We start from the raw sequence: 23,735 nt of genomic DNA, 5'->3' as shown, positions 1-23,735 counted from the left end.
TTAATAAGTTAGTGCTTGTTAACTGTATTTATCCATCACTTGTTGAAGAAGTTAGTGCTTGTATAACTGTAATAATCCATCACTTGTTGAAGAGGTTGGTGCTTGTTAAGTGTAATTAGCCATCACTTGTTTAATAAGTTAGTGCTTGTTAACTGTATTTATCCATCACTTGTTGAAGAAGTTAGTGCTTGTATAACTGTAATAATCCATCACTTGTTGAAAAAGTTTGTGCTTGTTAAGTGTATTTATATATATCGTTGAAAAAGTTAGTTCTTGTTAACTTTATTTATCCATCACTTGTTGGAGAAGTTGGAGCTTGTATAACTGTAATAATCCATTACTTGTTGAAGACGTTAGTGCTTGTTAACTGTATTTATCCATCACTTCTTGAAAAAGTTAGTTCTTGTTAAGTGTATTTATATATCACTTGTTGAAAAAGTTAGTGCTTGTTAACTGTAACTTTTGCTCCATGAACACTCGTCATGCAAAGTCCAGACATCTGCCATTGTTGACCTCAGCCATGTTTTCCCCTTTGGCATTGTGCTAAAAGACCTTTGTGCTCTGCAGGTTGTTTCTGGTAATGAGACCAATAAGAATTGCTCGCTGAATGGAAGGGAATAGATCAGTGTGCTCTAACAACTCATTCAGTCCATTTTAAAATCCCTCACCACTTTGTTCTTCCTTTTTGGACCACATCTCGAACCAGGTGATGACTTCAGCTTTTATGCTTTCAATTCTGTACACTTCATTGATTTTGGAAATTTGTATTTTGAATTCTTCATGCTCAACATTTGTACCCAGAGTGATGTCAAAAAAGACAAAAAATCCTTTGTTTTGTGCAGCAAACCGGCACTCAATTGATGAAATGATTGAGTCCAATTATGGCATGAAGATTGATCGACAAAAGTATTTCACTCCAAGGTTGAGCCACCAACATTTGAACGAAACGTATGCTGTCCACATTGCCAGGGAATGGATAGGTCAATATCCAACCTTTCTGACAACTGTTCAACTTTTGCAAATATTTTGTTGAATTGATCTGCTTCTTGTCAGTGTCCACGGAACATACATAAGAGCTCCTGAGCATGAACATACATACACTTTCAAGATATCAAGTTCAACAGCTTGGAGAGATTGTGTTATGGATTCTAGCCATGCAGAACAGCTTGAAATTACTTAACAGAATACAGGGCCTTCAGAAAGTATTCACACCCCTTGACCTTTTCACATTTTCTTGTGTTACAGCCAGAATTTAAAATGGATTAAACTGAGATTATATTTTTTTGTCACTGATCTAAACAAAATACACCTTCATGTCAAAGTGGTAGTTTTTTTTCGAAAATTTTACAAAATAATTCAAAATGAAATTCAGGTATTATCTGATTTACACAAGTATTCAGCCCTCTGAGTCAACATTTCATAGAAGTGCCTTTGGCAGCGATTACAGCTTCGAGTCTTCTTGGGAATGTCTATCAGCTTTGCACATCTGGATTTGGGGTTTCTCCCATTCTTTCTGGCAGATTTGCTCAAGCTTTGTCAAGTTGGATGGGGTGCGTCGGTGAACATCAATCTTCTTTTCCACAGATTCTCAATGGGATTCAAGTCTGGGCTTTGGCTGGTCCACTCCAAGGATTTTCACGTTCTTGTTCTGAAGCCATTCCGGTGTTGCTTTGGCTGTATGCTTGGGGTCATTTTTTCCTGTTGGAACGTAAATCTTGGTCACAGTCTATGTTCTTTTGCACTCTGAAGCAGGTTCTCCTCCAGGGTTTGCCTGTATTTGGCCCCATTCATTGTTCCCTCTCCTTAGAAGTCTCCCAGACCCTGCTGCTGAAAAGCATCCCCATAGCATGATGCTGCTATAACTATACTTCATGGTAGGGATGGTTTTAGATGGGTGATGGGCTGTGCTCGGTTTCCGCCAGATGTAGCACTTTGCATTCAGGCAAAAGAGTTAAATTGTCTTCTCATCAGACCCAAGAATAATTTGCTTCATGCTCTGAGTCTTTCACATGCCTTTTTGCAAACTCCAGGCATGCTGTCATGTGCCTTTTTCTCAGGAGTCTGGCCACTCTCCAATAAAGCCAAGATTTGTGAAGTGCTGCAGAGACTGTTGTCCTTCTGGCAGGTTCTCCCATCTCGGCAAAGAATCTCTGTAGTTCTTGTCAGAGTGGTCATTGGGTTCTTGTTCACCTCCCTGACCAAGGTCCTTCTTGCCTGGTTGCTCAGTTTGGTGAGGTAGCCAGCTCTAGAAAGAGTCTGTGTAGTTCAATATTCTTTCCATTTCCTAATGATGAAGCTCACTGTGATCTTGGGAACTTTCAACACTCTAGAAATTGTTTTATACCCTTCCCCAGATCTATGCCTCCTCACAATTCTATCTCGAAGTTTAACGAACATTTCCTTGGACTTCGTGGTAGCGCTTCTGCTCTGACATGCACTGTCAACTGTGGAATCTTGTATTGAAAGGTGTTTCTTTCGAAATTATGTCCAATCAATTGAATTGGCCACAGGTGGACTCCAATCAAGTTGTCGAGATATCTCGAGGATGATCAAAGGAAATTGGATTCATCTGAGCTCAATTTTGAGTGTCATAGCAAAGGGGTTAAATACTTATTGACTCAAGACATTTCAGCTTTTCATTCATTCATTCCCGGTGTGTACCCCAGTTTAGAATAGGTACACTGTATCCCTGCACATCGTAAGAGGTGACTAAGGGTTGGCGTCAGGAAGGGCATCCGGCCATAAAAACATTGCCTCAAACAGGGAACCATGATTGTCCTGGGGCCCGCAAGGCTAACCCCTGCTCTAGCGGGGAAAATGGCCTTAAAACGATCATTCATTTCATTCATTCATTCATTCATTGTAAAAAAATTCGAAAAAAAAAAGGAATAAAAATTCCATCTTGACATTATGGGGTATTATGTGTAGAAATGTGTCAAAAAGTCTCAATTGAATCCATTTTAAAATCTGTCTGTAAGGCCAAGTAAAAAAAAAAAAATGTTTCTCGTCCCCGCCCGCTTCCTTTTTGGTCGCGCCTACTTTTATTTACTATTTAATACTTTTTTTTTTTAATATATACTTGTTTAAAAAAAAATCGTTTTGCGAAGAAACTCGGTCTAAAACTTGCCGTTTCCGGGCGTTTGCTGATCGTATCTTGTGCATTGATGATCTGAACTATTATGGATCCCGCCCTCGAACGGAACTTCCTGGTTAATACATGCCGTGCTTAACGCAGACACTTTGTGCTAAAGACGGTCAATTCTCGCAGCGGTTGTGCACTGGGCAAGTGCAATTTACGTGTAAAAATCTTGCATTTCATACTTTTAATCATTTAATGGTACAAATTTGAGTAGGGAATACGACGATATTCGTGTGTGTAAGCATACGTTCGTCGACAAAAGTTTTGAAGTCTTGGTTCGCGAGATCAGTTGTAGATGAGAAGCGAACGTTGAACGATCTCTTCGCTAAATTTGCCAGTGGAGAATTTGATGATGGAGATGACATTGGTGATGGATACCAAACAACGAAAGTAAGTTGGCGTCAGGGTATAGCGTAAATATTTAAGCCATATCAAGACATACATTTTCTAGTGTACTTGTTTTTAAATACTTGGTGAATTAAAAAAATCCATATGTAGCTGTAACGCTATACTTGGATGGCCTAGTACTAGTTGTGAGTTTAGTGTATTCAGGCCTTTCGGTAACAATCAACACTGGCATGTTTCACATTACATTGGACAAACTATAGAGTCTTTAAGTCAGCCGCAGTGGTCATTCAATTCATGGCAGCCATCTTGGAAAAAAATAGCAAAAAAAATGAAAATAGTAAATAGTAAGGGCCTCCCTCCTCCTTTTTTCAAAAAGGTCCGGACGAGAAACATTTTTTTTTTTTAACTTGGCCTAATACAACAAAATGTGAAAAAGTCAATGGGTGTGAATACTGTTATGTTTATGGGGGGGGGGGGGGTGGGGGGGGAGGGGTAGTGGAATCCTTAGAAGAGATAGCACTGTATAGAGTAGTATGGTCTGTAAATGAGTGGGAAGCCAATCTCAATTTAAGGAAGTAGGGACCTGTCAGTTTAAGTTTTGTCTGTTTGATTGTGTACCATATAATACAGAGGATGGTGCTTGTTATAGATAGCGAGGGATTAAGTAAAGGAGATGTGTGTAAAACCTATTATCTTTGCCTCATTCTTCTGTGCTCTAGAGACTAATGAGAGTCTGATCAGCAATGAGTGAGGGGAGAGGGTGGAAGGGGGGAGGGAGGTGGGGCCAGCGGAGCTATGATTGACTCCTGAAGGGGGTGGAGCCCAACACCTGGAGGGAAAGAGGGTTGTCAAGGGAGACGAGAGATGAGCTAAAAAGGCGCAAGAGGATTGCATGAGTACTGAGGAGCAGGGGGAGGAGCCTGGAGGAGTGGGAACGGTTCGGGAGAGCTCGCTCACTGTTTGTGAGGAGAAATGAGAGAGGTCTGAGGAATTTGGAGTATGTTAAGAAGGTGGAGAGATTTTAAGGAGGTCATCCTGCCTGCCTTGGCCTGGTGCTGTTCTTGTCTCCTCCTTTCCTGTTCATCCTGCTGTCTCCTCATCACCCTGCCCATCCTCTTGCCCATCATCGCCTGCTCCACACCCATTCTCCCCTCCCCCGCTGTCACCAGAGATAAGTCACCCAGTTTTGTCCCTCACCCGTCTGTGCTAGTTACTGGAGAGAGGCGCCTTAGCTTTTATAGGACTTATTTTACCTCGTTGTTTACCTTTATAAGTCAATTTAGTGGTTATTGAATTCATTTTCTCCTGCTTTTGTGTTTGGGAATAAACCCATTTGGTTTATAAAAGCTTTAAGGTTCTTGTGATTCTCCCCAGCCTGCACACAAGCATAATAACTCCATCATTCGGAACATCTTTACAGGAAGTAAATCCTTTTGGTACATCGTGGGATTTTAGTCTCAACGGTTAAAATAAGCCCAACGTGCTCGACGTTAGTTGAGCTAGTTGAGCTATTGATGCAACAATACTTTCTGAAGGCACTGTAGTTATTCCCCACATCTAAAAGGAGCAAATTTGGAAAAAATAATCTCTTCTTACGCTGCCTTCCCCTCTCTTCATGCTGCCTTCCCTTCTCCTCAATGCTGTCTTCACCTCTCCTCATGCTGCCTTCCCCTCTCCTCATGCTGCCTTCCCCTCTCCTCATGCTGCCTTCCCCTCTCCTCATGCTGCCTTCCCCTCTCCTCATGCTGCCTCCCCTCTCCTCATGCTGCCTCCCCTCTCCTCATGCTGCCTTCCCCTCTCCTCATGCTGCCTTCCCCTCTCGTCATGCTGCCTTCCCTCTCCTCATGCTGCCTTCCCCTCTCCTCATGCTGCCTTCCCCTCTCCTCATGCTGCCTTCCCCTCTCCTCATGCTGCCTTCCCCTCTCGTCATGCTGCCTTCCCTCTCCTCATGCTGCCTTCCCCTCTCCTCATGCTGCCTTCCCCTCTCCTCATGCTGCCTTCCCCTCTCCTCATGCTGCCTTCCCCTCTCCTCATGCTGCCTTCCCCTCTCCTCATGCTGCCTTCCCCTCTCCTCATGCTGCCTTCCCCTCTCCTCATGCTGCCTTCCCCTCTCCTCATGCTGCCTTCCCCTCTCATGCTGCCTTCCCCTCTCATGCTGCCTTCACCTCTCCTCACGCTGCCTTCACCTCTCCTCACGCTGCCTTCACCTCTCCTCACGCTGCCTTCACCTCTCCTCACGCTGCCTTCACCTCTCCTCACGCTGCCTTCACCTCTCCTCACGCTGCCTTCACCTCTCCTCACGCTGCCTTCACCTCTCCTCACGCTGCCTTCACCTTCTCCTCACGCTGCCGTCACCTCTCCTCACGCTGCCTTCACCTCTCCTCACGCTGCCTTCACCTCTCCTCACGCTGCCTTCACCTCTCCTCACGCTGCCTTCACCTCTCCACACGCTGCCTTCACCTCTCCTCACGCTGCCTTCACCTCTCCTCACGCTGCCTTCACCTCTCCTCACGCTGCCTTCACCTCTCCTCACGCTGCCTTCACCTCTCCTCACGCTGCCTTCACCTCTCCTCACGCTGCCTTCACCTCTCCTCACGCTGCCTTCACCTTCTCCTCACGCTGCCGTCACCTCTCCTCACGCTGCCTTCACCTCTCCTCACGCTGCCTTCACCTCTCCTCACGCTGCCTTCACCTCTCCTCACGCTGCCTTCACCTCTCCTCACGCTGCCTTCACCTCTCCTCACGCTGCCTTCACCTCTCCTCACGCTGCCTTCACCTCTCCTCACGCTGCCTTCACCTCTCCTCACGCTGCCTTCACCTCTCCTCACGCTGCCTTCACCTTCTCCTCACGCTGCCGTCACCTCTCTTCACGCTGCCGTCACCTCTCCTCACGCTGCCTTCACCTCTCCTCACGCTGCCTTCACCTCACCTCACGCTGCTTTCACCTCCCTGTAATGAAAATCAGTTCCGCGACTTTGACCTGGTAGTAGTTTTAATGACAATTTGATCTCTGGCAACGTCCTGTAAGATTACAATCATGCGATATATCAGGATCATGGAATCATGGAGAAAGTTCAGTAATATCAATCAATGCAAGCAAGCCTAGATTATCTACGTATACGCACCATCCGAGTCTACATGTCATGGATTAAATGTCACAGGAGTGTCTCGGAGAGATGGTCGTCAGAGTACTTATAGCCGCCTCTCAGTGGTTAGAGAGAGCATCACACCTGGGTTCAACTTAGATACATTTTCATAACATTCTCCCCGCCGTTAGAACTACACTTCCGCTCGGCAGGAATCAAGCACGCAGCAGCATTAGTGGAGTAGCGATGTCAGTACATGTCAGTCGGTCCATCCGTAGCGATCGGGGCGACGAATTTCCCTGCCAGCACGGGTCCGGAAACTACCGGGTACTACATCCCCAAGTCCGGAGTCCCCCGCATCGGAGTAGCCGCCTGAGGCAGGTGACGGAGGTGGCACCACAGTGCCTACAGGCAGGGGTGTATTTGGCGGCGGGACGGACAGCAGATGCTCCATAGGCGGAGCCACGGGAGAGTCCATAGACTCGTAAATTGGTTCGTCGATGTCCCCGCAAGGGGCCAGGTGGCGTACGGAGACAGTGGACTTGCGTCCATCAGCCATCAACACGCGAGCATGCTCGGGATTAGCTTGGAGTACCTGCACCGTATCCACTAGTGGATCATACTTGCTCGTGCGAACCGCACGTTTGAGGTAGGCCGGCCCCGGCTCAGCAAGCTAACTAGGTAAAGGTCGGATACTAGCCGATCTCCTCGGGTGATGAAACATCCGTTCGTGAGGAGTCTGGTTGGTGGCCGTACACAGTAAAGTCCTGATTGAGTTCAGCGCCGCAGGTAACGACCAGGCCCATTTATCTAGGCCCCGGCCGAGGGACCTAAGGCTTAGCGTGACGGCCCTCCATATAATCCCATTGAAGCGTTCAACCTGCCCATTCACCTGTGGTCTATACGGGGTGGTATAGCTAGAAGCGACATTATGCTGAAGCAAGAAGCTCCTCACCTCCTGGGACAGGAAAACCGCACCTCGATCGGTATGCGCATAGGCCAGATTCCCAAACATAGAAAACAAGTTCTGCAGACACCGTATAACCGTGGCGGCCGTCATATCTGCGCATGTGAAAGCGAAAGGGTATCTCGAGAACTCATCAATGATAGTGAGCAGATAACGAGAGTTACTCGATGCCGGTGACGCCGGCAGCGGCCCTTTGAAGTCCATCGCCAACCTCTCCCACGGCCTAGTTGCCCTGACCAGTGTCCCCATAGGAGGGTTGTAAAAACGCAGTTTGAGTTCAGCACATACAGTACAGTTGTGACAGACCTGGCAAATGTCTTCAACCGAGTATGGCAGATTACGACAACGCACAAAATGAGCGAAACGCGTCACCCCAGGATGGCACAGAGTGTCGTGCAAAGCGCGCAGATACTCCAAAGATATGAAGCCCGCACACGTTGCCGGCTGCGATAAGGCGTTGGCAACCAGGTTATCCCTCCCAGGGCGATATTTGATGGTGTAGCAGAAATCGGCGAGTTCGATGCGTCAGCGAGTGATTTTCTCATTCTTAATGCGTTGAGCATGCAGGGTGTCGTACATAAACGCAATGCTCTGTTGGTCCGTGATAATTTGGAAGCATCGTCCGAGCAAATAGGGACGCCAACGCCGGATCGACTCGACGATCGCGTACGTTTCCTTTTCGACAGACGAATGTCTCCGCTCAGCGGAGGTGAGAGTTCGCGAAAAGAAAGCCACAGGGCACCCCCCCCCCCCCCCTGGGAGAGAGTCGCTGCTATCGCATGATCCGATGCATCACTTTCCAAAACGAAAGATTTGTTTTCGTCAATCGTCGCCACAGCAGCGCCAGCGATGTCGAACTTAAGGCCATGGAAAGCAGCCTTGCAATCAAGGCTCATGGGGAACGCTTCACAGTCCACAAGTGGGCGGAGTTTCACGGAGAAATTTTGTACCCACTTAGAATAGTGGGCGAACAGCCCGAGAGCACGCTTCAGCGAAGCACGATCGCATGGTGGGGCCATGTCGAGCAAGGGTCGCAGACGCTCCTTATCCGGAGCAACAGAGCCGTGGGTCACGGTGTACCCCAGAAGATCTATCGTGCGAGCGGAGTAACAACATTTAGCCTCATTCATAGTTAAGCGATACCTCTGCGCGACCTCGAGGAAGCGCTTCCGATTAGCATCATGATGTTCCTGGTCATGCCCGCAAACCGTGAGATTGTCCAGATATACAAAGACGTCGGTCAAGTTCTCTTTAGCGATGAGGTCGTCCATAGCCCTCTGAAAACACGCGACCCCGTTCGTGATCCCGAAAGGTAACCGGGTGAACTGGTATAACCTTTGACCTGATTCAAACGCGGTATAGATACGGTCGGCCTCGGAGATGGGGATTTGATGATACGCACTACGCAGATCGAGAGTGCTATAGACCAAGTACTGGGCCACCTGGCTAACCAGGGATTCCATTCCCGGAAGGGGGTAGGAGTCCAGCTGGGTAAATCGATTAATCGTCTGCGAATAGTCGATGACCATGTTTTTGCTATGCGCTTCACTTCGTACCACCAGAACTTGGGCCCGCCATGGTGACCGACTAGGTTCTATGATACCTTCCTTTAATAGCTAGGCCGTTTCTTCCGCAATGAATTGCGCGTCAGCTCGTGAGTAGCGTCGCGATTTAACCGCTACAGGTGTCCAGTCCATGGTCATATTGTGGAACAGCAACAGCGGCTCAATTTCCATCCTTGCAAGAGCGCACACAGCAAGTGTATCAGTGCCACCAAATTCCATTTCCAACCGTCCATGTCGCTTGAGAAAATCATGTCCTAGCAAAACGTCTGCACATAATGCTGGTAAGACCATGAGATGCAAATCCGGAAACATTCGTCCCTTAATCACAAGCTTCAATCGACATTCCCCTTTTGTGCTGAGCCAAAGCCCCTGAGAGGCCATAAAGATCCGACGTCTTGTCCCAAGAATCGGCCATCCATGTTTTTGCACCAGTCGATAATCAACATAACTATCTGTGGAACCTGTATCGATCAAAGCATTAGCAAAAATTCCCTCGATCATAAGTGGAATAATAGCCCGAGCCAGGCCAGGTGGACCTGCAGTTATCGAGTCATCTCGGCGAGGTGATCGCGCCTCGCGTGTGGATGCAACGCCAGCTAAAGTTTTCCATGCCGTAGTAGCTTGTAGTTCGTATGTGCAGCCTCCGGATGGCGCTCGTGTCACGCACGGAGTTTCAAAGCCAGCTAAAGTTTTCCGTGCCGTAGCAGGAGCTTGTAGTTCATACGAGCAGCCTCCGGATGGCGCTCGTGTCACGCGCGGAGTTTCAAAGCCAACATTAGCCGCTCGGGTGGCCGATCCGGAAAGTTGGCAGGGGCGCGGAAGGATGCCGGCCAAGGACGGTCACACCGCGTTCTGTCGTTTTTGCGCCACTTGTTTAGTCGGCGCGATGAATCTCACCAAGGTCGAGCGCACAGCCAGGGGCCCACGAGGAGGTGCGATCCTCATCAAAGTTGGGCGAGGCGCCCCGCGCTTCGCTCGGCCCGCTGGCTCGGCGATAAGCACATTCATTGTCGAGCGGGTTCGTTTGCCCCGCGTCGCCGATCGGCAAACCTTTGCAAAATGCCCTGTCTTTGTGCACAAATGACATGTCGCATCTCGAGCCGGGCAAACAGACCTGAGATGTTTTCGGTTCCCACAGAAATAGCACGTAGCGTTACGTCCGGGTTTGGGTCCGGCAGCTGCTGCGGCCGTCAAGCCCGGTTCAAACTCCTTCTCGGGAGCGGCCGGGGTCTCCGATTCTGGCAGAGATGCCGTGGCTGCATCCGCGTCCTCGACGGTCGCTCTCTCCGGTCGAGCTTGTCGAGATGTTCCCGCAGTGACGTATGGGTGTTCATACGCGTCGGATTGTTCCCGTGCTTGGGTATAGACGTGAGCCAGCCGTAGTGCTTCAGCGAGTGTCAAGTCGGCTTCTTCAAGAAGTCTCTGTCTGACTACTGGGGATCTGAGTCCCGCGATGAAAGAAACGCGTACAAGATCATCACAAACTTGTTCATGTGTACGCACCTCCGGTGCGCTCTCGGTCAGCATATGCCGGAGCTCTTGCGCGAAGTGATCTAAAGTCTCCGTGGGCTCTTGTTTTCGTATTGCGAGCAGATGCCGGGAATAAACCGCGCTTCGTTTCTTAATGTAAATACGCTTCAGCTCTGTCACGGCTGCATCGAATGTCAAGCATTGTTCGATCGCCCGGTACACGTTGTGATGCACCTTTGTTTGTAGTACCTCTAATTTCGTTTCATTGGTGACGGAGGCTTCCTGAGCTTTGTATTGATTATCCAAGGTTTTCAGCCAATGTGTCAGCTCCGCGCCCGCGTCCGCTGCTTGTGGGTCGGCTGCGAAGAGCGGCACTTGGATCATTCTGTGTCCCGCCATGTCGCTCCCGTTCGCCTCTTGTTCTCGATTGGACGGCGAGACAAATTGTCATTAATTGTAATGAAAATCAGTTCCACGACTTTGACCTGGTAGTAGGTTTAATGACAATTTGATCTCTGGCAACATCCTGTAAGAATACAATCATGCGATATATCAGGATCATGGAATCATGGAGAAAGTTCAGTAATATCAATCAATGCAAGCAAGCCTAGATTATCTACGTGTACGCACCATCCGAGTCTACATGTCATGGAGTAAATGTCACAGGAGTGTCTCGGAGAGATGGTCGTCCGAGTTCTTATAGACGCCTCTCAGTGGTTAGAGAGAGCATCACACCTGGGTTCAACTTCGATACATTTTCATTGCACTCCCCTCACGCTGCCTTCACCTCCCCTCACACTGCCTTCACCTCCCCTCACGCTGCCTTCACCTCCCCTCACGCTGCCTTCACCTCCCCTCACGCTGCCTTCACCTCCCCTCAAGCTGCCCTCACCTCCCTCACGCTGCCTTTACCTCTCCTCACGCTGCCTTCACCTCTCCTCACGCTGCCTTCACCTCTCCTCATGCTGCCTTCACCTCTCCTCACGCTGCCTTCACCTCTCCTCACGCTGCCTTCACCTCTCCTCACGCTGCCTTCACCTCTCCTCACGCTGCCTTCACCTCTCCTCACGCTGCCTTCACCTCTCCTCACGCTGCCTTCACCTCTCCTCACGCTGCCTTCACCTCTCCTCACGCTGCCTTCACCTCTCCTCACGCTGCCTTCACCTCTCCTCACGCTGCCTTCACCTCTCCTCACGCTGCCTTCACCTCTCCTCATGCTACCTTCACCTCTCCTCACGCTGCCTTCACCTCTCCTCACGCTGCCTTCACCTCTCCTCACGCTGCCTTCACCTCTCCTCACGCTGCCTTCACCTCTCCTCACGCTGCCTTCACCTCTCCTCACGCTGCCTTCACCTCTCCTCACGCTGCCTTCACCTCTCCTCACGCTGCCTTCACCTCTCCTCACGCTGCCTTCACCTCTCCTCACGCTGCCTTCACCTCACCTCACGCTGCCCTCACCTCTCCTCACGCTGCCGTCACCTCTCCTCACGCTGCCGTCACCTCTCCTCACGCTGCCTTCACCTTTCCTCACGCTGCCTTCACCTCTCCTCACGCTGCCTTCACCTCTCCTCACGCTGCCTTCACCTCTCCTCACGCTGCCTTCACCTCTCCTCACGCTGCCTTCACCTCTCCTCACGCTGCCTTCACCTCTCCTCACGCTGCCTTCACCTCCCCTCACGCTGCCTTCACCTCCCCTCACGCTGCCTTCACCTCCCCTCACGCTGCCTTCACCTCCCCTCACGCTGCCTTCACCTCCCCTCACGCTGCCTTCACCTCCCCTCACGCTGCCTTCACCTCCCCTCACGCTGCCTTCACCTCTCCTCACGCTGCCTTCACCTCTCCTCACGCTGCCTTCACCTCTCCTCACGCTGCCTTCACCTCTCCTCACGCTGCCTTCACCTCTCCTCACGCTGCCTTCACCTCTCCTCACGCTGCCTTCACCTCTCCTCACGCTGCCTTCACCTCGCCTCACGCTGCCTTCACCTCTCCTCACGCTGCCTTCACCTCTCCTCACGCTGCCTTCACCTCTCCTCACGCTGCCTTCACCTCTCCTCACGCTGCCTTCACCTCTCCTCACGCTGCCTTCACCTCTCCTCACGCTGCCTTCACCTCTCCTCACGCTGCCCTCACCTCTCCTCACGCTGCCTTCACCTCTCCTCACGCTGCCACTTCTTCTTACCTCACGCTGCCTCTTCTTCTTACCTCACGCTGCCTCTTCCTCTTACCTCACGCTGCCTTCCACTCCCTTCTTCTCATGCTCCCCCACTCCCCTCTCCTCATGCTGCTTTCCCCTTCCCTTCTCACGTGGCCTTCCCCTCCCCTCCTCATGCTGCCTTCCCCATCTCTTCATCCTCCCTCCACTCTCCCCTTCTCCCCCCTCCACCCTCCCCACCTCCCCCCCTTCTCCCCTCATCCCCCTTCTCCCTCCCTTCCCGCTATCCCACCTCTCCCCACTCTCCACCCTCCTCCACCCCTCCACCACCCTCTCGCCTCCGTCCACCACCCTCTTCCCACCCTCCTCACCTCACCTCCCCCTTCCTTCCCCTCCTCTGCTGTCTCTCCCTCCCCTTCCTCTATCTACACCCCCCTCTTCATATTCCTGTCACAAAGCGGCTCTGCATTACCCGGCAACCCCAGGTACCTTTGCTAGTTCATAATAATAAAAGGTAATGTGTGTTTGTTCGTTTGTTATGTCTTCTCCACAACTCCAAAACCATGAAACCTAGTGGCCCCAAACTTTGCATTTATACCAAGGGATCTCCAAGGGGTGCGTGAATGAAAACTTGGCGTTTGGGTAAATTTAAACACCCCTTTTGAAGATAATTTAGAAGATAAACACACAAAATAAGCTTTACCAAAATAACGGCACTTTACCAAAATAGCACTCTGTCATATTGCTTGGTTCTTAAGCTGCAATTTTGTTTGTCCTGCTCGAAGATGATCCTTGAAAATCATGATGACATCTCATGGACTTATTAAAGTATATAGTTGAAATCTGGCTTTGGATTTGAGGATCGGATCCTGTGTATTGAATAAGTGTTTAAATTTGGAGTAAAATCTGAGAATCATACTAAAATACGCAATTTGGTGTCTGTCTGTCTGACGATTTTTGACTGCAATACATTCGGTTGTTACTTATCCAATCTCAACTAAACTTAACAGGAAGACGAAGGGTCACACAATGAAGGTTGTAGCTAATTCATTTGCCCCCCCTTCCCAACGGGGTTTCCTCGCCAATGGGGTTGCATGTTGAGGTGTGTATCCGTGTTAAGATAGCTTTACCGTTGCGTTTTTCCAAGGACGCTTCCAATAACAACACTAATGATAACAGCATAATATTAATGCTATTACAAAATGATATTGATACTTGTAATATCCCTTCTCCCCAAGGGGTTTCTCCTCCTTGAACAAATGCTGTGTTAACATTTATAAATAGCTTATCGTGCTGTTTTTGTGGGAGCAACGATCCCTACCAGAAGTAAAAATATTATAAACCACAAACACTTTTGATTACCTTTTGAAACAGTTGCTCATGGTGTTTAACACAAAACTGAAAAAGAGGAAACCTGGGGTGTGTTCAGTTTACAAGCAGCAAGCTCGCACTTGTCAAGCCAGCCGTTACTCATCAGTGGTTTTGAATGGAGTGCTTGTTCTAATGCTGAAGCCATTTGAGGAGTGATCTACAAGAAACCTGGTAAATAAACACCCCCCCCTCCCCCACCCCCGCCCCTGTCTAAATAAACACCTTGTCAATTTTTTAAAAATATGTTAATTTGTCTAATGCCTAATTAGTTATGCAATATGCTAATATGTATTATATATGTCTAATGCCGTAGTCTCGGACACACAACTTCATTCGGGGTTACTTAATCTGGAATAATTTTGCTGTAGAGTCGCAAAATGAAACTTTGGAACTTTAATCAGAACTTCACAAAAACAAGGTAAGTCAACACAAAACTGTGGCAAAGGCAAGGTTAAAGCGGTAGTGGCCAAACACTTCTTGTATTTCTTCCCAAACCAACACTAAGATCTCCTCCGGAATTCTTCCCCGAGGATGGCATATCACAGCCTTGTACAGGCTTCCCATAATGTCATGGCTGCCTCCGTCCTTCTCCGCCTCAGACGCCCCACCCACTCAGCCTCCGTCAGTTCCTCTCCTCAATGGGCGTGGCCAACTCTAACTCTAACTCTAATGGGACTCTGTTATGTTTCAGTGCTGGTTAACATTTTACTACCCTCTTACTACATGTACACTTGTACATACAGTATGTCTTAGACAAGTGCTAAAAAACACAGAAAAATTACAGGCCAATTAATTTACACCATCAGTGTCCTAATGCATGTAACCCTTATTCATATGTTTGTTGTACATAAACATGTGCAAAAATTGCAGTTTTTCTTTGGACATGTGACTACTAATTGTCATGTGACACCTGCACGGTAAATCCGATTTAGACGTAGCCCATGTGGTATCAAAATGTGTGCAAGATCCAAGAAAAAAAAGTCATGAGAAGAGAATTCAAAATCCCCAGCGTTGTGTAAAAATTGCAAAAAATGGTGAGTGGGTGGGCTTCCATGCCTCCCCTCCCCGAGTGCAGTTAGGGTTAAAATGCAGAGTGCCTGTTTGTTATCTTGTCGAATTAAACTGCTTGGTTGAGCACTAAATTCTGCATACATTCTGGGTGTACCCAGGGTCAGTTCGTGGGAACAAAAGAACCCCACCCACCCCCCCCTCCCCCCACCCACCACTTTAATATAGTTTACTCATTATTGATATCAGAAACTGATGACACCATCACTGATGAAGTGGAAGTGAATGAAGGCTTGATAACCTTGCACTTTGACAAGTCACAGCCTTAAGAAGTTCAAATTGACATCTTTCAAACGTGCTTGTACAATGTCTTCTAAAATAAATTGACCAAGAAAGTTGGTGGTTTTGTTGGGAGGTTGTAGGGTTTGGGAAGGGGAGGCCATTGGATTTGAGATATGCAATATGAGATTAGCATTGAGACACAAAAGATTGTGTTTGCTCTTTAAGTGGAATGGAGTTACTTTGCCCATGTATGGGTTAAATGTTTGTTTTCTGAGAGTATGGCTTCAATGATGGCCGACTTGCTTGATATGGATATCGATCTATACAAGGTAGTGGCAGGAAGGGTTTGCGGTGATAGTGTTCTCAGAGGCTGCAGGAGAAAAAGCCCCCGTGTGCATTTTTCATTGCAAGTTGTGCCAGCACGAGTTCCACAAATCATTGAAGGAAGCCTTCGTGCATTCCATGCTTTGTGCTCTTTTGTTGAAGTAGATCTACATTTGGAATCATGCAATCAGTCTTTTGTGTTGAAGGATGAATTTTTTTAAAATGAAATTATCTTGAGTTAGTAGCCATTTTTAAATGAAATGATATTTTGAGTTCAGGGTATGATATATATTGTTATGTCAGGGGGAGGGTGGGGGGGGTAGTAAAGGAATATCTAGAGCCAGGTAGATCTGTATAGGTAACATGCTTCGACTGTCGCGATAGGGAATCTACCCTGAAATTTCTGTGTTTTTAGGCGGTTTGTCGGGGTAAGAGTATACCTGTGAACATACAAGGATGTTCGTGTGTTAAATAGTTGTAAGGATTAAGATGAAACCCCTGTGTGTCAGACCTGGTAATCATTCCTTTGTCCTTTATGGCAACGCACTCCTATAAACACTTAGATAGGTCCTTAGTGCACACATTAATTAGTTCCCTTCCCTAAGGGAACAATAACCTATTTAACCCTAAGGGAACAACATATTACAATGACCTTGTAAGAAGACCGGCAGGAAGTCAGATCGGGGCACCGCCGGATGGCCGCCGCCAGCCGCACCACCAGCTGGCCAAGCAACATCGTGTCAGACGAGCTGTAACCACGCCCAGGTAGGACTGTGATTAGTTGGCGTGGGAGGCGCGAACCTGGGGCGAATCAGAGCGGAAGGCGGCGAGGAGGTTCGGCAAACGGCGGGAAGCTACGTGGCTCTGGTTGGTGGCATGCCAAAACTGACGTCACATGCCAGGTTACAAAAGGGCGCGCTGGACCCCGTCGATTGGAGATCTCTCTCTGTGCTTGAAGCTCTTGCCCTTCTTTTTGGTCTCTGCGCTTCTCTTCTTCGTGCTGGTCCTTCGCTCTTGGCTCTTCATCTTGAGCGGTCCTTCTCGGTGCTTCCGGAGATTGGAGTGGTGCGGGCCACGTGGGGCCTGGTGAAGTGTGCGAGCGAGCGGACGGAGGGTTCCCTCGCGCCGGAGCTTGGAGCTGGACGGGGCCGCATTGGACGACGGACAGATAAGCCCGCACCGCATTACACAAACCCACGACGAACGTGTTCTTTTGTTAATTCATTTTCCCCTGTCTCGTATTTGGAAGTCGGTGTGTGGGATCCCAATTTAGGATCATTATTTATTTACCGTCGCGTTCCTTGTTCTCGGTTTCCGAAATAAACGTGTTTCCTTTTGTGCATTTTACCCCAGCTTCCCGTTTGAGTTCGTTCCCTCTCCAGATAAGCGCTTCCGCTTCTTCTTCTTCATTCTTTCGCCCACGGTTGATAGCAAAATCCGTATTTGGTCGTCGCCTCAGTTAAAGCCGTTCTGGTCATTCGCGAGCCCTGGTGTTAACCTTGAGGGATTCGCACGACAACTGTTGTCAAGGAGTGGGATAGAACCCTGTTATAAATTTGGTGTCAAGGGTGTGGATAATTTGGAAACAAATTTTTTTTAGTCGGAAGGCGATAAATTAGAATAGTCGATTGGTGTGCGAGGCGCAAACGGCGCGTCATTAAATTTAATTCGATTCTGAGATAAAATACACGCGGGAAAGCGACCTCTTCTTAACGGATGGAGGAGGTGGGCAATATGGAAGAAAGGTGGAAGATGCGGGGAGCATTGGGGGTGAGTCGGAAGTAGTTGGGGGGGTTGCGCATAGCGATAGAGCTACCCCCGCTGTAGAGACGGCCCCGATAGCTTTCATGGCCGCAATTGATCAAATAATGAAGATAATGGATGCTCAGAGTGAGCAATTGGAAAACAAAATGGAAACCCAAAGGAATGAAATGAGAGCCGATAGTGAGCGATTGGAAAACAAAATGGATACCCAAAGGAATGAATTGAGGGCCGATAGTGAACGATTGGAAAACAAAATGGACGCTCAGAGTGAGCGATTAGAAAAAATGGAGTCCCAGGGGAATGAATTTAGGGAAGGAATGAAGGGAATGAGTGATTGATTGGAGGGACACATTGAAGGAATGGGAAATAAAATTGATGGGTTGAAGGGGGAATTGAATGCCCAGAGTGATAAAATTGAGGGACTAAAGGAAGAATTGGAGGGGCAAATTGAGGGATTAAAGGAGGGATTGAAAGAACAAATTGAAGGGGTGGGAAGCAAAATTGATGGATTGGAGGGGAAAATGGAGGGGATGAATGAACAAGGAAATGAAATGAAGGAAAGGAATGAACAATTGGAAGTAAAAATTGGGGAAATGGCACAGCAGCTGGGGGGAACGAATTGATGGCATAGAAGGGAGAGTGCAAAACCAAATTATGGACAAACTGGGGGAATTTGAGGTTAAAGTAGAAACTAAAATGGGGGAGATGGAAAAAATCACTGGGGGTGGAAATTGAGCTTAAACGGGAAGAATTAATGTCAAGAATAGAAGAGGGCATGACCCAGGCTGTCCGAATGGGGGAAAAGTTGGAGGATAGGATTAGTGCCACGAATACCCGAATTGATAAAGCAAATGGAGACTTGGAGGGCTATCGGGGCCGGGTGGATACCAGAATACGACAACAGAGTGAGGAATGGGGGCTGCTCAAACAACAGGGGGGCGAATTGGCCAAGGAGGTAAAAGGGTTAGAAGCCCGCATAACAGAGCAGGAGTGGTGGTTAATTGAAAAAGGCCTGTGGGGGCCGCAATTGGATAATGAAAAGGTGAGTGATTTGTTGCAGGAGCGACTGGAGACCTGGGACAATACCATCAAGGCGGAGGTTGTTCAGGTCCAAGAAAGCCTAAGAGAAGAGGTGAGTCGGTCTGTTAAACATCTCCAGGATCAGATTAAGGTGACCCAGGAGACCCTCACCACGAGCCACATTTGGACACCAGAGGCTCCGAAACTGAATACCCAGTTGGGGGGGGGTGGGGGGGGGGGTGTGTTTTGGCCCCGGGCTGGATTTGGACAGAGAGGAATCGGGGAATAGAGTCTCTGGAAAAACAATCCCCCTCGTACATTTTGACGGATCAGGGAGCCTCGAGGCTTTCCTGACACAATTTGAGTGCGTGTCTCAGCTCAATGGTTGGGGAGGGCGGGAGCGCATGGGGAATCTGGTGGCGACACTGCGGGGGTCAGCCGCAGACGTGTTAAACGTAGTCCCAGAGAGAATATTGACCAGCGAGGCCATCTGTGAGGCCTTGAATCACAGGTATGGGACAGGTGCAAGGTGCGACCTGGTCAGGGCACAGCTGCTGCATCGCAGGCAAAAGCCTAAGGAGACGTTGCAGGAGCTGGCCCAGGATATTTACCAATCTGTGAGGATAGCATACAGAGACCTACCAGCACAGGCGTGGGACAAGCTGGCAATAGAGAAATTTATGGCTGCTCTTCTTGATTCCGAGGTCCTGACGTTGGTGGAGTTGCAGGATCCGCCCATGGTGCACCGGGCGGCGGAATGCGCGGCGAGACTGACCTTTTTGAGGAGGTCGAACCACGCATCAGAGAGGGCACCTGTGGCGGTATGGCAGGCAGAGGTGCGGGATCAGGAGAAGCCAGAGGATGACATAGGCCGAATGTTAAGGGCAATCAGCCGCCAGCTGACAAATTTGACCGGGGGTAAATTTGCAGGGAGTGAGTCACGGCAGTTTGGTCAAGGTTTGCCATCAGGACGGCCTGATTTTCATCGGGTTGGGCCAGGAGTAAGGGATGCTCCGCCTGGGTAGCAGAGGGCTCCGTTCATGGGGACTTGTTTTAGATGTGGGAGTAGAGGGCACAGTCAGAGGAATTGTCGGCAACCATATGGGCCACCACCTCCTGACAGGCTTCACAGTCCAGAAAGGAGGGGGCCCCCAGTATGTCCACAGGTGCCAGAAAGAGGACCACCACCTCAGACTGGGCCTGTCACAATAGAGTGTGCGGGAAACTAGAACGAACCGAGCATATGGGGCCATGCTCGGCTGGCAAGTGTGTGAAGAAGCGCCCTCCTTTGGTGAAGATAGTAAATTGCGGAAAAATTGGCACGGGTAATCTAAGGGTGGGATGCAAAATTGAGGGAGAATTTTGTGAGGCTGTGGTGGACACTGGAGCCAGTGTCACCATTATCAATCTGAGTGTGCTAGACCAGAGTGTTGGAGGCTGGGACAAAATTGATAGGGTAGAAGGACACAGCCTTCAACTTGCTACGGGGGCAACGGCGCCAATATTGGGATGCGGAGTGGTGAGGATGGAGTTGGGTGGTCTGGAGGTCAGCGTGGTTGCATGGGTGGCGGAGGTGTGCGACCAGTGTCTATTGGGCTTGAGTTTCTTGGTGGAACATGACTGCCAACTAGACCTTGGGCGTGGTCATATGTGGTTGGGCACTGAGAGGCTGCGGTTGGTGGGACTGGGGGATGACGAGGAAGTGCAGGGGACGTGGCTGGAGGTGCCACGCACTGGTGACCGTGCCTCCCAGGTCCGAGAGAGTGGTGTTGGCGGAGTTAGCAGCAGGTGCTCAACCGATTGGCCAGCTTGTCTCTTCACGCTAGACCCCTTCGATTGGAGATCTCTCTCTGTGCTTGAAGCTCTTGCCCTTCTTTTTGGTCTCTGCGCTTCTCTTCTTTGTGCTGGTCCTTCGCTCTTCGTTGTCATCCTTGGCTCTTGGCTCTTCGTCTTGAGTGGTCCTTCTCGGTGCTTCCGGAGCTTGGAGTGGTGCGGGCCGCGCGTGGCCTGGCAAAGCGTGCGAGCGAGCGGACGGAGGGTTCCCTCACGCCAGAGCTTGGAGCCGGACGGGGCCGCGTTGGATGACGGACAGATAAGCCCACACCACATTACACAAACCCACGACGAACGTGTTCTTTTGTTAATTCATTTTCCCCTGTCTCATATTTGGAAGTCGGTGTGTGGGATCCCAATTTAGGATCATTATTTATTTACCGTCGCGTTCCTTGTTCTCGGGTTCCGAAATAAATGCGTTTCCTTTTGTACATTTTACCCCGGATTCCCGTTTGAGTTCGTTCCCTCTCCAGATAAGCTCTTCCACTTCTTCTTCTTCATTCTTTCACCCGCGGTTGATAGCAAAATCCATATTTGGTCGTCTCCTCAGTTAAAGCCGTTCTGGTCATTCGCGAGCCGTGGTGTTAACCTTGAGGGATTCGCACGACTATGTATATATATATCTATATATAAAGGAGGAGTGTCTGTGTGTGTGTCTGTCTGGATGTCCGCTTATAACTCAAGAACTACACATCGGAGAAAAGTTTTAGACACCGATTCGGAATCAGCATAAAATCCCGGTGGTTTTAGGCTACGTTTTATTTTAATATCAATGGTTTAAAAAAACCGCGCCAGCTGCAAATCCATGGTGTAGTTTGTGGCGGCGCTAGATGTTCGGGGTGTATTGCAATGGTTTGTCGGGTTTGGCTGTGGGTCCAGAATAGCTCCCATTTCCTTATGTTCTTCCACTTTTATTTTGATTCTTCTGTTACAACGCCTTCCTTATCTACCTTATATCCCCCCCGACGAGGCCTCTACATAATTTCATGTGGCAGAATTTCGTGCATTTTGAGTGAAAGAAGTGAGACGAAGTTGCAGGAGGAAGAAGAGGCGCGGTCACTTTGGAGGCCCTCGATCGTGAGTGGAAATGGCGGGAATTGCGTTTGTATCGCAAAGTAAAGGATCTGCATTCATTTTTGAACTTGCATGGTGGATTGTTATACATCTGCATTATTTTTCATTAAAAAACTTTATGTTGAACTTGAAGGCTCCAAGCACGGGACTATATATATAGCCCTCATTGAGGTAAAAATAAAAGTAAAAAGCCTGCTATCGCTTGCCAAGCTAGCTGTTCCCCCTCCCCCTCCCCTCCCCCTCCCCCCTCCCCTTTCCCTCCCCCCCTCACCTCCCCCCTCCTCCTCCTCCCTCCTCCCTCGCCCTCACCCTCCCCCTCCTCCATCTCCTCCCCTCCCCCCTCACCTCCCCTCCCCCCTCACCTCCCCTCCCCCTCCTCCTCCCCTCCCCCCTTCCCCTCACCTCCCCCTTTTCCCCCTCCTCCTCCCCCCCTCCCCCTCCCCCTCCTCTCCCCCCTCCCCCTCACCTCCCCCCTTCCCCCCTCCCCTTCAAAGTAAAAAGCCTGCTATCGCTTGCCAAGCTAGCCGTTCCCCCCTCCCCCTCCCTCCCCCTCCCCCCTTCCCCTCCCCCCTTCCCTCCACTACCTCCCCCCTCCACTCCCCCCTCCCCTCCACCCTCCCCCTCACCTCCCCCCTCCCCCTCACCTCCCCCCTCACCTCCCCCTCCCCTCTCCCCCCTCCCCCTCCCCTCCCCCTCCCCTCCTCCCCCTCCCCCTCCCCCTCCCCTCCTCCCCCTCCCTCCTCTTCTCCCCTCTCCTCCTCCCCCTCCCTCCTCTTCTCCCCTCCCTCCTCTTCTCCCCTCCCCCATTTCTCCCCCTCCCCCCCTCTTCTCCCCTCCCCCCCTCTTCTCCCCTCCCCCCCCCTCACCTCCCCTCCCCCCCCCCCCGTTCCCCTCCCCTCCCCTTCCTCCTCCCCTCCCTTCCCCCGCCCGACAATGCCGGGTACCTTCCCATGGCAGCTGTACGTGGGCTGCTCGAGGGTTGGAAAACCAAGCAATCTTTATGTCTTGGCACCAAGTAAGAAAACCAGAAATGTTGTATACCAAGAGGTTTTGAGAAATTGAAAATTGACAAAACGTCATGTAGGAAATGTAATGATATTGCTGTAAAATATACATGTTCTTTTCATCATATATTTGTATTATTCTTATTCAACCCGGGCGAAGCCGGGTTCCTCAGCTAGTATATATATATATATATATATATATATATATATATATATATATATATATATATATATATATATATATATATTGTTACTGATCGCGGTTTAGATGTTACTTTGCCGAGCGAAGGCTCCGCGACCGAACAGTTGTTCCCCGATTCACCCAGAACTTTGGCCGTATCGCACCACAGCTGCCCAATCTGGAAAACTCTAAAACGACGAAATGCAAATAGGAAAAGGAATAAAACGAGAAGACGGACAGAAGAGTAATTGGATTTATTGTACACACACAAGCAAAAAGGAGCAATCAAGTTTATTTACAACACATAAGACGCAGGTGACACAGTGCAAATACTAGCTTATACAGACTTAATTAACCCAGGGACAGAACAAACAAAACAAACTCACGTACACAAGAAGGGTGGAAAGGCAGGAGGTGGATGGCTGGAGGGAGAGGAAGGTCCAAGGGGGTCCTGCAGCACGATCGGCGCGTTTAGCAGCCGCCGTTCCTTTGCGGCCCTGCTCAAAACCGCCGTTCAGGCCCCAAGCTGCTGTTGTGGCTGCTGTGGACGTCGCGTGCTTTGCCAGGACTCGTCTGGTCCGTCTGGTCCAACCCTCAACTCTTTCTTGGTCCACTCACTCCTCACCACCGACTCCTCACCGCAACCAACGCAACAACCGACCACCACCACCGACTCCTCACCGCAACCAACGCAACCAACTGACCACCGACTCCACTGACTGACTCTGACTCCCTCAACGCTTCTTGCGCGCGCGCCTTTATAGCGCCTCCAGCGATCAAGCCGCCAGCCTTTTGGACACGCCCATCGGTGTGCTCACCTCGGCCCTGGTTGGTCATGCGACCCTCTGGCTCCGCCCTTGATGACGACGGGCGGGCACGCCCCTCTTCCCCGACCCGAACACTTGTTCAATGGTGGTTTTGGAGGGAGGTAATTGGCAATCGAGGCTCGGCAATGACGAAAGGGGATGTGAAAGGAAATGGAGATTTTGGGGATGGGAAGGAAAGGGGAGCTATTCTCTTTCACTGGTGCAATGGAGTACTTCAATTAATGGGAGACACAGCCTTACTCTAAAACAGAATAGAGATAACTATCAAACAGGGGTATTCTATTATTGGCTGACGTGTATGCTTGTGGACTAATTATGGG

At 49.7% G+C, this 23,735-nt stretch overlaps 1 protein-coding gene across 4 annotated transcripts in view; it reads left to right on the top strand.

The window, feature by feature from the left end:
- The window catches only part of LOC137412114 (E3 ubiquitin-protein ligase HECW2), a 318,934-nt gene that overhangs the window by 5,154 nt on the left and 290,045 nt on the right, over window positions 1-23,735 (top strand). Inside the window, exon 2 of one of the 4 annotated variants that reach the window (XM_078781246.1) lies at window positions 568-706. The exons of 2 other annotated variants lie outside the window; for them this stretch is intronic. The gene's annotated coding sequence lies outside the window, so the exon portion shown is untranslated. Of the gene's footprint in view, window positions 1-567; window positions 707-14,190; window positions 14,270-23,735 lie in introns of those variants that run through there. One more of the 4 variants, XM_078781244.1, reaches the window with a different exon arrangement.

The sequence above is a fragment of the Myxine glutinosa genome, chromosome 7 (genome assembly GCF_964187855.1).
Source record: "Myxine glutinosa chromosome 7, kmMyxGlut1.1, whole genome shotgun sequence".
In the NCBI taxonomy this organism is placed as follows: domain Eukaryota; kingdom Metazoa; phylum Chordata; class Myxini; order Myxiniformes; family Myxinidae; genus Myxine; species Myxine glutinosa.
This window is presented reverse-complemented; position numbering and strand designations above follow the sequence as displayed.